Source organism: Salvelinus namaycush, chromosome 5 (genome assembly GCF_016432855.1).
Source record: "Salvelinus namaycush isolate Seneca chromosome 5, SaNama_1.0, whole genome shotgun sequence".
NCBI classification, from domain to species: domain Eukaryota; kingdom Metazoa; phylum Chordata; class Actinopteri; order Salmoniformes; family Salmonidae; genus Salvelinus; species Salvelinus namaycush.
Genome location: NC_052311.1, coordinates 32753546 through 32766937, shown reverse-complemented (window position 1 = coordinate 32766937; position 13392 = coordinate 32753546).

The following is a 13392-nucleotide window of genomic DNA, read 5'->3' as shown; positions in this document are numbered from 1 at the left end:
TTTCTTTAGAACATCTACATTGGTTCAGCAATTGCTACTCGGTATGAGAACACAGAACGAGAAGAGTGCCATCCCCCTGCCTCTCATATCTGCCTGAAGTTATTGTACCCTGCCTGCTGGATCCATGAGACAAACTTTGTCATATCCAGGATGGAGTGTCATGCACTCCACCCCTCCTGCCACCTGACTGCACATGTCCATAACCTGTAAAACATTACCCACTGGAGACTTGAAGACAGAACTTCACCCAGAAGGCTGTGCATGTCAGTGTGTTAGACAGCCAAATCCTTAGATTTGGACAAATAGACCATAGAAATCGAAATGCCAGTCTAGTTCTGGCTAGACAGCTGAAGTTGTACTCTACACACAACTGATGTTGATTTGTTAGGTAAACCTGTAGGCACACTGTCTTTATAAGCACATCAATATCATATTTACAGCAAAAAAGTTGTGTCTTTGCAACACAAACACGTCCATACATTATTTTTTGCTGATGTATCTACACTCAAGCTGGGTGCTGTTTGTGCAATGTCCACATGTAGCCTACACCAGTAGGTATATTCGTTCTGAGATTTGTCTCCCGGGAAAGATCTAACAGCGGACATAAGGCGAGACAAAACTAGCCAGTTATAGAATATTGCGTTGTAGAACAGCTGAGCTGACTGAAGACCACAGGCATTCAACTTGCAGTAGTTGATATCGTTTCCACGGTAACATGTATTTACAGGATGCGAAATGTTGAAACTAATTTGCAAGCTACTTTCATAGCAAGGTGTTGTAGACAGAGATTCTTATGAAACACATTCCAGACACTGGCTCTTGCTAACTTGCCATAACTGATTTGACAGAGAAATATCAGATAGATTGGATAGCCAGCTTCAGCTATCACCAAGCTATGCTAGCTAACTGCTGTGAGCTTGGCTAAACACAAGGTCAGCACAGGCTTTAGCCTACACATAGAACTGAATTAGCTGACCATCCTGAGATGGCGAGTCAGGAGGGGAGAAGTCCTCCACTTCAAAACTTTGTTCTCTCCATAGAAAAGATAGCTCCTCTTACCTCGCTGTACTCACTACTGCACTTGTTTGTTGTGATTGAATGACAGACACACCCAAGAAACACCCACATTAAATGAAACCCCAAAGAGAACTCTGTTTGCCAAATCAGGACCTTTAAACACTTTTCATTACCCCTATTTTTCTCTGTCCCTTTCCTCTCACAGCCCTCTCTCTCTCTGACACACTGACTGATGTTAGTTGGCAGTAGGTGTTGCGCGGCCCTCCACAGCAGAGCCCAGTGGTTGATGGGATAGGACAGAGCAGACTACACTACCGTAACTCCACTACATGATGCCAAGAGCAACCAGAAGGACTTGTCTTGAAGTTTCCAGAGCAAAACTATTCAACCAGATACACCCTGGCACATTGACCTTACCCTGCAAACATCACTACAAACACCCAACGCACATATACACACACAAACACCTCTGAACTTCAGACAAATAGGTCTTGACACTCTGACCCATCTCCTTAGCCCATTGCCAACACCCTTAAACACTAGTGAACGCACACACGGTATGGAGCTTGACACGTTACATAAGCCGTCACTGAGCATCTCTCTCCAATCCGTAGTGTAATGGTAACAGTACCACCACACTGCACTGAACAGGCATTGAGGTGCAGTTCTAGGAAGTCTATGGCCTACTAAACATGGCTTTGCCATGTGATGCTTGTGGGGTATTTTTAAGGTATAAGAAACACAAAACTTGGCTTAGATCTTAGTTGGTAGGTTGTGGACAATGTTTTGGGGGTAGAAATCTTTTAGGTAAAGGTTAGTTAGACTAAGAAACAAAAGATGGTGTAACATACAAAGTTCCCATTTACCCTGTTCTTGATCCAAACGTCCTGGTAATACAGAGAGTAGACTGTTTGAGGGGACTCGTTTCATCATTCCAGAGCAGACACTTGTTAGGGACTTTGTCCAACATACTGGATGTGGGGATAGCACATGCCAGGGTATATACCGCCACCTAGAGTCTACATCACTTCCCTTCCAACTCGTCTCCATTTTCTCTCCCATAAGCAAAGAACGCCACCCAGCGTTCACTCCACAAACTGAGTGATGTGCACCGGAACTGAGGCTTGGGTGATTCAGTCAGTACAGAACTGTATTTTCGCTCATTCACTCCTTTATGTTATTATAAGAGTTTGCACTAGTAATAATGGACTACCAATGGAGTTTGCACTACTACCAATGGTCCTAGATGATGAGATGATTTTGAGCAGAACCACTGTACCGTAGAGCTGATATGTACAGTTGAAGTCGGAAGTGTACATGCACCTTTGCCAAATACATTTGAACTCAGTTTTTCACAAATCCTGACAATTAATCCAAGTAAAAATTCCCTGTTTTAGGTCAGTTAGGATCACCACTTCATTGTAAGAATGTGAAATGTCCGAATAATAGTAGAGAATGATTTATTTCAGCTTTGTCCATTGTCCATTTGGAAGACCCATTTGCGACCAAGCTTTAACTTCCTGACTGATATCTTGAGATGTTGCTTCAATATATTCACATAATTTTCCAGTCTCATGATGCCATCTATTTTGTGAAGTGCACCAGTCCCTCCTGCAGCGAAGCACCCCCACAACATGATGCTGCCACTCCCGTGCTTCACGGTTGGGATGGTGTTCTTCGGCTTGCAAGCCTCCCCCTTTTTCCTCCAAACATAACAATGGTCATTATGGCCAAACAGCTCTATTTTTGTTTCATCAGACCAGAGGACATTTCTCCAACAGGTACGATCTTTCTCCCCATGTGCAGTTGCAAACCGTAGTCAGACTTTTTTTATGGCGGTTTTGGAGCAGTGGCTTCTTCCTTGCTGAGCAGCCTTTCAGGTTATGTCGATATAGGACTCGTTTTACTGTGGATATAGATACTTTTGTACCGGTTTCCTCCAGCATCTTCACAAGGTCCTTTGCTGTTGTTCTGGGATTGATTTGCACTTTTCGCACCAAAGTACGTTCATCTCTAGGAGACAGAACACGTCTCCTTCCTGAGCGATATGATAGCTGCGTGGTCCCATGGTGTTTATACTTGCGTACTATTGTTTGTACAGATGAACGTGGTACCTTCAGGCATTTGGAAATTGCTCCCAAGGATGAACCAGACTTTTTTCTGAGGTCTTGGCTGATTTCTTTTGATTTTCCCATGATGTCAAGCAAAGAGGCACTGAGTTTGAAGGTAGGCCTTGAAATACATCCACTGGTACTCCTCCAATTGACTCAAATGATGTCAATTAGCCTATCAGAAGCTTCTAAAGCCATGACATAATTTTCTGGAATTTTCCAAGCTGTTTAAAGGCACAGTCAACTTAGTGTATGTAAACCTGTGACCCACTGGAATATTGATACAGTGAATTATAAGTGAAATAATCTGTCTGTCTGTAAACAATTGTTGGAAAAATTACTTGTGTCATGCACAAAGTAGATGTCCTAACCGACTTGCCAAAACTATAGTTTGTTAACAAGACATTTGTGGAGTGGTTGAAAAACGAGTTTTAAAGACTCCAACCTAAGTGTATGTAAACTTCCGACTTCAACTGTAGTTCTCTTTCATACACACTCACACAAATAGCCCACTGGGCACAAACTGGTTGAATCGTGTAAGCGTAATTTGTCAATGTATTTTACCTTGGAATCTACGTGGAAAACACATTGGATTTGAAAAAAGTAATCAACGTAATCTGTTGTTTCAACCACGTAATTCAGTCATCATAGTAACCAAATTTCAACATAGACAAACCTTGTATAAAATATGTTGAATTTGTATCTTTAAAACAATGTCAGATATTCAACGTTATATCCACTATTAAAAAATATTAATAAATATAGGCTGGGCGGGTGGGTTTAATAATCCACATACTATTGACTGGGGGTTATTTTGACCCCAGAGGTATATTTTTGATCACAGCCCAAATGTGGAATATAAAATTCTTCAATATTTTCATGACTTTGCCAACTAGTTCTTAATCTAAATCACTGTTTAGTGTTTCTGTACCAATAAAGACTTTGACAAAATTCAAGACCTTCGGGGTCATTTAATAGATAGGACCTTTACCTGAATCTAGGTTTCTCTGGAGACATTATAACATGCTATACATACCATCAGGGGGTCGAAGACGATCTGTATCAGTGATTTGGACCAGATAGACAGATCATCTGCACATATATAGCTCCCGAGTTACTCGCCTAAGATTATCTATACCATTTTGTACAATCTGCCAATGGTATAAAACGTCTGCCAATGATAGAACTGCAATACAGAACTCTGAATTTACACTCAGAATTTTTTTGATAACATTATGTAAATGTCAAATGATGTTTTGATAAGAACTAGGTTGATATTTTACTATTATAGTTGCTTTTTCTAATATTTTTTTTTTTAGGATCAAAATTACCCAAGTGGATAATCCATGTATGTAAATATAGTACCAGTCAAAAGTTTGGACACAACTACTCATTCAAGGGTTTTTCTTTAATTTTACTATTTTCTACATTGTAGAATAATAGTGAAGACATCAAAACGTTGAAATAACACATATGGAATAAAATAGTAACCAAAAAAGTGTTAAACAAATCAAAATATATTTTAGATTTTAGATTCTTCAAGGTAGTCACCCTTTGCCTTGATGACAGCTTTGCACACTCTTGGCATTCTCTCAACATGCTTCAAGAGGAATGGTTTTCCAACAGTCTTGAGGGAGTTCCCACATATGCTGAGCACTTGTTGGCTGCTTTTCCTTCACTCTGCGGTCTAACTCATCCCAAACCATCTCAAATTGGGTTGAGGTCGGGTGATTGTGGAGGCCAGGTCATCTGATGCAGAACTCCATCACTCTACTTGGTCAAATAGCCCTTACACAGCCTGGAAGTGTGTTTTGGGTCATTGTCCTGTTGAAAAACAAATGATAGTCCCACAAAGCGCAACCCAGATGGGATGGAGTATCACTGCAGAATGCTGTGGTAGCCATGCTGGTTAAGTGTGCCTTGAATTCTAAATAAATCGCTGACAGTGTCACCAGTACAGCACCCCCAAACCATCACACCTCCTCCTCCATGCTTCACGGTGAGAACCACACATGCAGAGATCATCCGTTCACCTTCTGTGCGTCTCACGAAGACACAGCGGTTGGAACCAAAAATCATAAATTTGGACTCATCAGACCAAAGGACAGATTTTCACCGGTCTAATGTCCATTGCTCATGTTTCTTGGCCCAAGCAAGTCTCTTCTTCTTACTGGTGTCCTTTAGTAGTGGTTTCTATGCAGCAATTTGACCATAAAGGCCTGATTCACGCAGTCTCCTCTGAACAGTTGATGTTGAGATGTGTCTGTTACTTGAACTCTGTGAAGCATTTATTTGGGCTGCAATCTGAGGTGCAGTTAACTCTAATGAACGTATCCTCTGCAGCAGAGGTAACTCTGGGTCTTCCTTTCCTGTGGCGGTCCTCATGAGAGCCAGTTTCATTATAGCAATTGATGGTTTTTGCAACTGCACTTGAAGAAACTTTGAAAGTTCTTGATATTTTCCAGATTGACTGACCTTCATGTCTTAAAGTAATGACAAACTGTCGTTTCGCTTTGCTTATTTGAGCTGTTCTTGCCATAATATGGACTTGGTCTTTTACCAAATGAGATTATCTTCTGTATACCCCCCTACCTTGTCACAACACAACTGATTGGCTCAAACACATTAAAAAGGAAAGAAATTCCACAAATTAACTTTTAAGAAGGCACATCTGTTAATTGAAATGCATTCCAGGTGACTACCTCATGAAGCTGGTTGAGAGAATGCCAAGAGTGTGCAAACCTGTCATGAAGGCAAAGGGTGGCTACTTAGAAGAATCTCAAATACAATGCTCAAAAAAATAAAGGGAACACTTAAACAACACAATGTAACTCCAAGTCAATCACACTTCTGTGAAATCAAACTGTCCACTTAGGAAGCAACACTGATTGACAATAAATTTCACATGCTGTTGTGCAAATGGAATAGACAAAAGGTGGAAATTATAGGCAATTAGCAAGACACCCCCAATAAAGGAGTGATTCTGCAGGTGGTGACCACAGACCACTTCTCAGTTCCTATGCTTCCTGGCTGATGTTTTGAATGCTGGCGGTGCTCTCACTCTAGTGGTAGCATGAGACGGAGTCTACAACCCACACAAGTGGCTCAGGTAGTGCAGCTCATCCAGGATGGCACATCAATGCGAGCTGTGGCAAGAAGGTTTGCTGTGTCTGTCAGCGTAGTGTCCAGAGCATGGAGGCGCTACCAGGAGACAGGCCAGTACATCAGGAGACGTGGAGGAGGCCGTAGGAGGGCAACAACCCAGCAGCAGGACCGCTACCTCCGCCTTTGTGCAAGGAGGAGCACTGCCAGAGCCCTGCAAAATGACCTCCAGCAGGCCACAAATGTGCATAGCTGTTTTCAGGTCTCTCCACAGATGTTCGATCAGGTTCAAGTCCGGGCTCTGGCTGGGCCACTCAAGGACAATCAGAGACTTGTCCCGAAGCCACTCCTGTGTTGTCTTGGCTGTGTGCTTAGGGTTGTTGTCCAGAGTCTGAGGTCCTGAGCGCCCTGGAGCAGGTTTTCATCAAGGATCTCTCTGTACTTTGCTCCGTTCATCTTTCCCTCGATTCTGACTAGTCTCCCAGTCACTGCCGCTGAAAAAACATTCCCACAGCATGAAGTTCTCACCACCATGTTTCACCGTAGGGATTGTACCAGGTTTTGTCCAGACGTAACGCTTTGGCATTCAGGCCAAATAGTTCAATCTTGGTTTCATCAGACCAGAGAATCTTGTTTCTCATGGTCTGAGAGTCCTTTAGGTAACTTTTGGCAAACTCCAAGTGGGCTGTCATGTGGCTTCCGTCTGGCCACTTTACCATAAAGGCCTGATTGGTGGAGTCCTGCGGAGATGTTTGTCCTTCTGGGAGGTTCTCCCATCTCCTCAGAGAAACTCTGGAGCTCTGTCAGAGTAACCATCGGGTTCTTGGTCACCTCCCTGACAAAGGCCCTTCTCCCCCGATTGCTCAGTTTGGTCGGGCGGCCAGCTCTAGAAAGAGTCTTGGTGGTTCCAAACTTCTTTCATTTAAGAATGATGGAGGTCACTGTGGTTCTTGCTCTGACATGCACGGTCAACTGTGGGACCTTATAAAGACAGGTGTGTGCCTTTCAAAATCGACTCCAATCAAGTTGTAGAAACATCTCAAGGTTGATCAATGGAAACAGGATGCGCCTGAGATCAATTTCGTGTCTCATAGCAAAGGGTCTGAATACTTACGTAAATAAGGTATTTCTGTTATTTGTAATAAATGTGCAAACATTTCTAAAAACCTGTTTTTGCTTTGTCATTGTGGGGTAGTGTGTGTAGATTGATGAGGGGGAAAAATAATTTAATCAATTTTAGAATAAGGCTGTAACGTAACAAAATGTTGAAAAAGGGAAGTGGTCTGAATTATTTTCGAATGCACTGGATTAGAGGTCGACCGATTATGATTTTTCAACGCCGATACCGATTATTGGAGGACCAAAAAAAGGCGATACCGATTAATCGGCCGATTTTTATTTTATTTATTTGTAATAATGATAATTACAACAATACTGAATGAACACTTATTTTAACTTAATATAATATATCAATAAAATCAATTCAGCCTCAAGTAAATAATGAAACATGTTCAAGTTGGTTTAAATAATGCAAAAACAAAGTGTTGGAGAAGAAAGTAAAAGTGCAATATGTGCCATGTAAGAAAGCTAACGTTTCAGTTCCTTGCTCAGAACATGAGAAAGCTGGTGGTTCCTTTTAACATGAGTCTTCAATATTCCCAGGTAAGAAGTTTTAGGTTGTAGTTATTATAGGAATTATAGGACTATTTCCCTCTATACAATTTGTATTTCATTAACCTTTGACTATTGGATGTTCTTATAGGCACTTTAGTATTGCAAGTGTAACAGTATAGCTTCCGTCCCTCTCCTCGCTCCTCCCTGGGCTCGAACCAGCAACACAACGCCAACAGCCACCATCGAAGCAGCGTTACCCATGCAGAGCAAGGGGAACAACTACTAGAAGGCTCAGAGCGAGTGACGTTTGAAACGCTATTAGCGCGCGCTAACTAGCTAGCCATTTCACTTCGGTTACACCAGCCTCATCTCGGGAGTTGATAGGCTTGAAGTCATAAACAGCGCAATGCTTGACGCACAACGAAGAGCTGCTGGCAAAACGCACGAAAGTGCTGTTTGAATAAATGTTTACACGCCTGCTTCTGCCTACCACCGCTCAGTCAGATACTTAGATACTTGTATGCTTGTATGCTCAGTCAGATTATATGCAACGCAGGACACGCTAGATAATATCTAGTAATATCATCAACCATGTGTAGTTAACTAGTGGTTATGATTGATTGTTTTTTATAAGATAAGTTTAATGCTAGCTAGCAACTTACATTGGCTTACAGCATTCGCATAACAGGCAGTCTCCTTGTGGAGCGCAACGAGAGGCAGGTCATTATTGCGTTGGACTAGTTAACCGTAAGGTTGCAAGAATAGATCCCCCGAGCTGACAAGGTGAAAATCTGTCGTTCTGCCCCTGAACAAGGCAGTTAACCCACCGTTCCTAGGCCATCATTGAAAATAAGAATGTGTTCTTAACTGACTTGCCTAGTTAAATAAAGGTTTAAAAAAAGAAAAAGAAAAAAAGAATTCGGCAAATCGGCGCCCAAAAATACTGATTTCCGATTGTTATGAAAACTTGAAATCAGCCCTAATTAATCGGCCATTCCGATTAATCGGTCGACCTCTACACTGGATGTATTGATATGTAGCTATGTGTGCCATTTTTAAATGTATGTAGTTCTGTTCTTGAGCTGTTCTGGTCTATTAATGTTCTCTATTATGTCATGTTTCATGTTTTGTGTGGACCCCAGGAAGAGTAGCTGCTGCTAACGCAACAGCTAATGGGGATCCTAATAAAATTCTAATTAAAAATGAACTAAATACTTTCCACGACCTATTGGATTACTAAAATGTGCATACATGCTGCATATTCATTTATTAAGGTTGAAAGCTAAAGATTAATTTTAAAAGGGAACTGCTTCCTAGAAACAACTTCTCTGGTTATAAACGCCCTATGTAGCATCGATATAAGTCCGAAACATAAATTATAATGTCAACATTACTACAAAGTGTAAATACGATAATTTGTTCCATGAATTCAGCCTCGTCCAAAACAAGATTTGAGTATGGATGGGTTGGGTGTGGATTATTTACATGCCCACTTTTGCTAATGATGTCCAATTGCCTAGAGACAATAAGTTGCAGTCTGTCCCCAGGTGCCATGTGTTGTGGACATGTTGTCAAGTCTGCAACGCACTCAAATGGGCTTCCATAAAGTTGGTGCAAACTTCTAATGCATTCAACAATATTGCGCAAGATGGCAAGGATTGGACTACATACAACAAACGTACGACATGATTGCTGTGTCCGGTTTGTGGTGAGTAGCAAGCTAGCCAGTTAGCTAACTATGATACCAAAGATTTGATTAACCACAGACCACAGCCTGTCGTTTCCAATAGATACACACGGCGAGGCATGGCTTAACGTAACCCGAGGAGGGTATGGCCAAAGGGTACTCCCGTTACTACTATGTTAAATTTCCTACTTTACTCATAACCCGACAATGATTGTATTATTTTTTTAATTATCTTATAAATATTTTGATTGGTCATTTTTACCATACTTCCACGATGTCTTAAATCAACAAACTACATCATACCTAAAAACACTTTGTCTAAACGTAAAAATGTTAGCATGAACAGAGACTGCCGCATGGAATGTACGTCACGATTATCAGCCAACGAGATGATTCCAACAGACTTTCTTCAACTAGCTAGTTAACCCTGCTTTTAAGATGCTGAAAAGTTGTGTGTCATTTTGTTAGACGAACTTCATGGTTTCAGGCTATTACACCGCAATGATGATGAAAGCAGTGAGCTCCAGTTACACAAGTCATTTATGTGTGTTCGAAGCACTTTATCACCGATAAGTCGCTAACACTTATTTGTATCTAACTAGCTATGCATATTGATAAAGCTAGCTAGTTAGCTTGTAGTACGAACTAGTGAGCTATATCTGTCCAAATAACGACTATAATATTCTTATGCATTTGTATATTACGCAAACCTGGAGATTCCACCAAGCAGGTGCAAATATCACCAAAGGCTGCTTTATTTGGTAGGGTTGTCTCCCCAGCTGGTCTATGGCAAGTTGAAAGGACATATAGGCAAGCAAACAAGAATCAACTTTTCTAAATACGTAGACAGTTCAAGGGCAGGCAAAGACTGGAAGAAGTAATGCAACATATCTAAGACTAGCGAATTAGACTGAGATTAGATAACTGGTGAAAAAGCTAGGGGTAAACAAACATACAGTCAATAATACAGTAGGAAAAAAAGTCTATATACATAGTGTGCAAGTGAGGGAAGATAAGGGAGGTAAGGCAATAAATAGGCCATGGTTGCGAAGTAATTACAGTATAGCAATTAAACTCTGGAATGGTAGATGTGCAGAAGGTGAATGTGCAAGTAGAGATACTGTGGTGCAAAGGAGCAAGATAAATAAATACAGTATGGGGATGAGGTAGTTGGATGGGCTATTTACAGATGGGCTATGTACAGGTGCAGTGATCTGTGAGCTGCTCTGACAGTTGGTGCTTAAAGCTAGTGAGGGAGCTATGTGTCTCCAGATTCAGTGATTTTTTTGCAGTTCGTTCCAGTCATTGGCAGCAGAGAACTGGAAGGAAAGGCGGCCAAAGGAGGAATTGGCTTTGGGGGTGACCAGTGAGGTATACCTGCTGGAGCGCGTGCTATGGGTGGGTGCTGCTATGGTGACCAGTGAGCTGAGATAAGGTGGGGCTTTACCTAGCAGAGACTTGTAGATAACCTGTAGCCAGTGGGTTTGGCGACCAGTATGAAGCGAGGGCCAGCCAACGAGAGCATACAGGTCGCAGTGGTGGGTAGTAAATGGGGCTTTGGTGACAAAACGGATGGCACTATGATAGACTGCATCCAATTTGTTGAGTAGAGTGTTGGAGGCTATTTTGTAAATGACATCGCCGAAGTCGAGGATCGGTAGGATGGTCAGTTTTATGAGTGTATGTTTGGCAGCATGAGAGAAGGATGATTTGTTGCGAAATAGGAAGCCGATTCTAGATTTAATTTTGGATTGGAGATGTTTAATGTGAGTCTGGAAGGAGAGTTTACAGTCTAACCAAACACCTAGGTATTTGTAGTTGTCCACATATTCTAAGTCATAACCGTCCAGAGTAGTGATGCTGGACGGGCGGGCAGGTGCGGGCAGCGATCGGTTGAAGAGCATGCATTTAGTTTTACTTGCATTTAAGAGCAGTTGTGGAGGCCACAGAAGGAGAGTTGTATGGCATTGAAGCTCATCTGGAGGTTAGTTAACACAGTGTCCAACGAAGGGCCAGAAGTATACAGAATGGTTTCATCTGCGTAGAGGTGGATCAGAGAATCACCAGCAGCAAAAGCGACATCATTGATGTGTACAGAGAAGAGTCGGCCCAAGAATTGAACCCTGTGGCAACCCCATAGAGACTGCCAGAGGTCCAGACAACAGGCCCTCCGATTTGACACACTGAACTCTATCAGAGAAGTAGTTGGTGAACCAGGCGAGGCAATCATTTGAGAAACCAAGGCTGTTGAGTCTGCCGATAAGAATGTGGTGATTGACGGAGTCGAAAGACTTGGCCAGTACGATGAATACGGCTGCACAGTATTGTCTCTTATCGATGGCGGTTATGATATTGTTTAGGACCTTGAGCGTGGCTGAGGTGCATCCATGACCAGCTCTGAAACCAGATTGCATAGCGGAGAAGGTACGGTCGGATTTGAAATGGTCAGTAATCTGTTTGTTAGCTTGGCTTTCGAAGACCTTAGAAAGGGAGGGTAGGATAGATATAGGTCTGTAGCAGTTTTGGTCTAGACTAGAGTGTTTCCCCCTTTGAAGAGGGGGATGACCGAGGCTGCTTTCCAATCTTTGGGAATCTCAGACGATACGAAAGAGAGGTTGAACAGGCTAGTAATAGGAGTTGCAACAATTTCGGCAGATCATTTTAGAAAGAGAGGGTCCAGATTGTCTAGCCCGGCTGATTTGTAGGGGTCCAGATTTTGCAGCTCTTTCAGAACATCAGCTATCTATTGTCCCCAGGACAAGGTGCACCTGTGTAATGATCATGCTGTTTAATCAGCTTCTTGATATGCCACATCTGTCAGGTGGATGAATTATCTTGGCAAAGGAGAAATACTCACTAACAGGGTTGTAAATAAATGTGCACACAATTTGAGAGAAATAAGCTTTTTGTGCGCATTACATTTTTGGGATCTATTTCAGCTCATGAACCCAACACTTTACATGTTGCGCATATAGAGAACCAGTCAAAAGTTTGGACACACCTACTCGTTCAAGAGTATATTTTTACTATTTTCTACATTGTAGAATAATACTGAAGACATCAAAACTATGAAATAACATATATGGAATCATGTAGTAAACAAAAAAGTGTTAAACATATATTTTAGATTCTTCAAAGTAGCCACCCTTTCCCTTCATGACAGCTTTGCACACTCTTGGCATTCTCTCAACCAGCTTCATGAGGTAGTCACCTGGAATGCATTTCAATTAACAGGTGTGCCTTTTTAAAAGTTCATTTGTGCAATTTCTTTCCTTCTTAATGTGTTTGATCCAATCAGTTGTGTTGTGACAAGGTAGGGGTGGTATACAGAAGATAGCTGGTAAAAGACCAAGTCCATATTATGGCAAGAACAGCTCAAATAAGCAAAGCGAAACGACAGTTTGTCATTACTTTAAGACATGAAGGTCAGTCAATCTGGAAAATATCAAGAACTTTCAAAGTTTCTTCAAGTGCAGTTGCAAAAACCATCAATTGCTATAATGAAACAGGCTCTCATGAGGACCGCCACAGGAAAGGAAGACCCAGAGTTACCTCTGCTGCAGAGGATACGTTCATTAGAGTTAACTGCACCTCAGATTGCAGCCCAAATAAATGCTTCACAGTGTTCAAGTAACAGACACATCTCAACATCAACTGTTCAGAGGAGACTGCGTGAATCAGGCCTTTATGGTCAAATTGCTGCATAGAAACCACTACTAAAAGGACACCAGTAAGAAGAAGAGACTTGCTTGGGCCAAGAAACACGAGCAATGGACATTAGACCGGTGGAAATCTGTCCTTTGGTCTGATGAGTCCAAATTTATGATTTTTGGTTCCAACCGCTGTGTCTTCGTGAGACGC